Source organism: Lipotes vexillifer, unplaced genomic scaffold (assembly GCF_000442215.2).
Source record: "Lipotes vexillifer unplaced genomic scaffold, Lipotes_vexillifer_v1.1 scaffold895, whole genome shotgun sequence".
NCBI lineage: Eukaryota > Metazoa > Chordata > Mammalia > Artiodactyla > Lipotidae > Lipotes > Lipotes vexillifer.
The window spans coordinates 38,525-44,381 of NW_006788071.1; positions in this window are offsets into that span (position 1 = coordinate 38,525).

The window sequence follows — 5,857 nt, forward strand, 5'->3', positions numbered from 1 at the left end:
AAAGGAGGAAGAGAGCAACAAAATTAATAAAGAAATCTATCAATGATAGTAAACTCTAAATACTAAACAAAGGTAAACATAAAACCGGAAACATATTAGATGCAGAAAGCAAACCCCAAATCTACACTTGCTCCCAAAGTCCACTGCCTCAATCTTGGGATGATTTGCTGTCTATTCAGTTATTCCAGAGATGCAGGGTACATCAAGTTGATTGTGGAGATTTATCCATTGCTCCTTAGGCTACTGGGAGAAATTTCCCTTTCTCTTCTTTGTTCACAATGCTCCTGAGGTTCAGCTTTTGATTTGGACCCACCTTTGTGTGTAGGCCACTTGAGGGCATCTATTCCCACCCAGACAGGATGGGGTTAAAGTGGCAGCTTATTAGGTGGCTTTCACTCACTCAAGCCAGGGGAGGAAGGGGTATGGAATGTGGGGCGAGCCTGCTGTGGCAGAAGCTAGCATGACGTTGCAATAGCCTGAGGCGTGTCCTGTGTTCTCCTGGGGAAATTGTCCCTGGATCACAGCACCCTGGAAGTGGCGGGCTGCACAGACTCCCAGGAGGGGAGGTGTGGATAGTGACCTGTACTTGCACACAGGCTTCTTGGTGGCTGCAGCAGCAGCCTTAGCGTCTCATGCCCGTCTCTGGCGTCCGTGCTGATAGCCACAGCTTGCTCCCATCTCTTGTGCTTGTGTAGGCAGTGCTCTGAATCCCCTCTCCTAGCGCACCCCAAAACAATGGTCTCTTGCCTCTTAGGCAGGTCCAGACTTTTTCCTGGACTCCCTCCTGACTAACTGTGGTGCACTATCTCCCTTCAGCCTGTGTTCACACAGCCAACCCCAGTCCTCTCGCTGGGATCTGACCTCCGAAGCCCGATACTCAGCTCCCAGCCCCCACCTGTCCCAGCGTGTGAGCAGGCAATCCTCTCGGGCTTGTGTGTGCTGGTCGGCATTAATCCTCTGTGCAGGAATCTCTCCTCTTTGGCTTCCGTACCGCTGTTGCTGCGCTCTCCCCCATGGCCCTGAAGCTTCCCCCCTGCCACACTCTGTCTCTGCCAGTGAAAGGGCTTCCTAATGTGTGGAAACATTTCCTCTTTCACAGCTTCCTCCCAGAGGGGCAGGTCCCATCCTTATTCTTTTGTCTCTGATTTTTCTTTTATCTTTTGTCCTACCCAGGTATGTGGGGAGTTTCTTGCTTTTTGGGAATTATGAGGTTTTTTGCCAACGTTCAGTAGCCATTCTGTAGGAGTTGTTCCACATGTAGATGCATTTCTGATGTATTTTGGGGGAGGAAGGTGATTTCCATGTCTTTCTCCTCCACCATCTTGAAGGTCTCCCCAAGAAGGAATTTTTTAGATTCTTCGTAAGTGTCATCATTTCATTCTCTGAACACTTCAAAGCATAGGATTACAAGAGAACTAGCACTCTTTCTTTAAAGTATGCATTACAATGATAACACTTCCACTTCATATTACTGTTCCATTTTTATACACTACACATAAGGTATTTGGGCCCAAATAAGGTGAAATTATGGAAGCGCTGAAATGGAGATGGCTTTGCCTCTTGAAGTTTTAAGAGCTTTCCTACTTAACTGCAATTTGGGAGGGAGAAGCAACTCTTTAGAGTGCTCTGTAGTGTCCTAAATGGCATGCTTAGGCAATCAGGCAATCACTTACATCAGATCATTAAATGTTAAAGAGAAACACATAGGAGATAATTCTATTCCAAAAATGGTAGTAATAAAGAAATGATGAAAGGAATGATTGTTCTTTTCGTTAAATCCAAAATGTAAACATTTGAGCCTAAGCAAGACTTTTCTAACATAGACAGCAAATTAGAGTCAAAGCAAATGACATTTTCACCTGTATTTTGAAAATAACATTTTATTTGTTCTATTGTGTTCCCAAACTAAGATGTTATATTTAGAAAAATTAACTGTGGAAAATGGAAAATCTGATTCCTGAGAGAAAGCAACAATAACAGTAGTAGTATAACTATCTAGTTCCATGAAGAAATAGCTTTAAAATCTGGCACAAGGTATCTTGACAGATATTAATATTGCCTAAAACTACAACAGTGTATTTGTACTTTATCAGTACTCAATATGTTGATCTTAAATATACAATCGAAGAAATAAAATTAGTTGTCTCAATTCATTATCCTTATATACAACTTTTTGTACATGAATCTGAAATATGGTCAATTTAAATAACACATTTTCAGAAATCAGATGAGAAGTTTTCTCAATGCCATGAAATACATGTCAATCCATCAAGACATAGTCATCATAGTGTGTAATTTCTAGTATCATCATAATCCTTAGACTAAATCTGAGCAGTCAAAGGAAAGAATGAAGCAGTATGTATTTTTGTTTTAATGGAGACTCACAATAGGTAGCAAGTAGGGCAGGTGAATCATAAGGGCAAACCCCTGAAATTTGAGGCAGTTCTTTTAAGACTCAAAAACTTTCTCTTCAAGTACCTGGGAACAATTAGGTCCTGAGAGACTATTTCAAATGTCTACAGAGTTGAAAAATGCACAAGTTTCTGGTTTATTATTTTACAATGGAAAATAATGTCATAGGATGAGGAAATACTTAAGCTCAGAGTGATAAGCACATTTTCTCCTCTGCCATCCAATGTTACGGGAAGCCAAATTGAAATCAGAAACCACTTTATTGATTTACCACAAAAACTAATGGTCTCAAGACAGAGAAATACTCAAAGGTCCATCACATCAGCACTTCCTCTTCATGAGCTAGACGTGTACAAGAGCATGAGTGGCTTGGTGAGCATGGAAACAAAACAAGAGAATGGGGTCAATCAAGCTTAATGTGCCTGCCTGAGAAAGCTAGAAGCCACCCTTGCTATTGTGATGAGTTTCCTCTCAAAAATGGAAACAGACATCCCCTTGGCTATAGAACTATATGGTTATTTCTACTCCAAAGATGGACTTTCCATATGAAACAGAGATGTTTGGGGATGATGACTAATGTACACTTGTTTTTGCATTGTATTTGAATCACTGTGATCAGCACCTTCCCCAGTGGCGTTCCTTTTATTTCTGCTTTAATGGTTGATTAAGTCTTTCTTCTGAATGACACAAGATTATTTACGTAGTTTAATGCAATTCATTTAAGTACTGCTAAATATTAGCTTTGTAGATATTCTATTTCCTACAGATGAATTTCAAAAGGCATATTATATGTATATGTGTGTGTATATATATCCATTATATGTTTTATATATTTTTTAATATAATATATAAATTGCATATATATAAATAAACATTTATTTCTATGTAGCAGTTTATGTTTCAATGACAATGCATATTCTAACTTTCCAAATTCTTAAGGAGTATATTGGTGTAGTCCTTAATATTTTCAAACATTGTTTTCCCTTTATGAATGATTGGACAATGCTGAAAGGGTTTGTGTAACTTATTTAAGATGTATGCAGTGTGCAGGAATACTTGGATTCAAAACCAGCTGCTTCTTACTCGTAAGCCAAAATTCTTTGCTGCTACATTAAACAAGTTGGTGGTTTTTCTGTAATCTTCTTCTGTTAGGTTTGTTAATTTTTGGGTCATTAACAATTGCATTTGGTAATGATCTTCATCTTCAATATTAAGGAAAAATGTTCTGTGTAGTTACCATGACATTTCTTTGGTCTTATTTATAGCAAAATATTTAGATAACACTTGCTGGTATGTAACCACCTCTTTCTTATTTCTCATTGTCTCTTCAACAGTCTGAGGGGAATTCCATCCATTCAAATACAATGAAACTTATTTTATCAAAGTTATCAATTACTCTAGGTTAGCAAATTCAGTGTTCGTTTCTTTGATTTGTTTTAATATATTCAGAAAAATTAAATACTTCCTTTTATAACATCTTTATTAGAGTATAATTGCTGTAAAATATTGTGTTAGTTTCTGCTGTATAATAAAGTGAAACAACTATATGTATACAAATATCCTCATATTCCCTCCCTCTTGCGCCTCACTCCTACCCTCCCTCTCATATCCCTCTAGGTAGTCACAAGCACCGAGCTGGTCTCCCTGTGCTATGCTGCTGCTTCCCACTAGCCATCTATTTTACATTAGGTAGTGTATATCTGTCAATGCTGCTCTCTCACTTCGTCCCAGCTTCCTCTTACCCCACTCCCCAGTGTCCTCAAGTCCATTCTCTACATCTTCTTTATTCCTGTCCTGTCCCTAGGTTCATTAGAACACTTTTTTTTAGATTCCATATACATGTGTTAGCATATGGTATTTGTTTTTCTTTCTGACTTACTTCATTCTGTATGACAGACACCTCACTACAAAAAGCTCAATTTCATATTTTTTATGGTTGAGTAATATTCCATTGTATATATGTGCCACACCTCCTTGATCCATTCATCTGTCAATGGACACTAAGGTGCTTTCATGGTCTGGCTATTGTAAATACTGCTGCAATGAACATTGTGGTATATGTTTCTTTCTGAAATATGGTTTTCTCAGGGTATATGCCCAGTAGTGGGATTTCTGTTTCACATGGTAATTCTATTTGTAGTTTATTAAGGAACCTCCATACTGTTCTCCATAGTGGCTGTATCAATTTATATCCCCACCAACAGTGCAAGAGGGTTCCCTTTTCTCCACACCCTCTCCAGCATTTATTGTTTGTAGATTTTTTGGATGATGCCCATTCTGACTGGTGTAGGTGATACCTCATCGTGGTTTTAATCTGCATTTCTCTAATGATTAGTGATGTTGAGCATCCTTTCATGTGGTTGTTGGCAAACTGTATATCTTCTTTGGAGAAATGTCTATTTAGGTCTTCTTCCCATTTTTGGATTGAGTTTTTTCTTTTTTTGATATTGAGCTGCATGTGCTGCTTGTATATTTTGGAGATTAATCCTTTGTCAGTTGCTTCATTTGCAAATATTCTCTCCCATTCTGAGGGTTGCCTTTTGGTCTTGTTTATGGTTTCCTTTGCTGTGCAAAAGCTTTTAAGTTTCACTAATCCTATTTGTTTATTTTTGTTTTTATTTCCATCACTGTAGGGGGTGGGTCAAAAAGGGTCTTGCTGTGTTCTGCCTATGTTTCCATCTAAGGGCTTTTTAGTGTCTGGCCTTACATTTAGGTCTTTAACCCATTTTGAGCTTATTTTTTTGTATGGTGTTAGGGAATGTTCTAATTTCATTCTTTTACATGTAGCTGCCCATTTTTCCCAGCACCACTTATTGAAGAGGCTTTTTCTCCATTGTATATTCTTGCCTCCTTTATCAAAAATAAGGTGACCATATGTGCGTGGGTTTATCTCTGGGCTTTCTATCCTGTTCCATTGATCTATATTTCTGTTTATGTGCCAGTACCATACTGTCTTGTTTATTGTAGCTTTGCATTATATTTTGAAGTTAGGGAACCTGATTCCTCCAGCTCCATTTTTCTTTCTCAAGATTGCTTTGGCTATTCAGGGTCTTTTGTGTTTCCATACAAATTGTAAAATTTTAGGTTCTCGTTCTGAGAAAAATGCCATTGGTGGTTTGATAGGGATTGCATTGAATCTGTAGATTGCTTTCGGTAGTATAGTCATTTTTCACAACGTTGATTCTTCCAACCCAAGAATGTGGTATCTCTCCCTATGTTTGTATCATCATTAATTTATTTCATCAGTGTCTTATAGTTTTCTGCATACAGGTCTTTTGCTTCCTTAGGTAGGTTTATTCCTAGGTATTTTATTCTTTTTGTTGCAATGGTGAATGGGATTGTTTCCTTAATTTCTGTTTCTGATTGTTCATTGTTAGTGTATAGGAATACATGAGATTTCTGTGCATTAATTTTGTATCCTGCTACTTTATCAAATTCATTGATT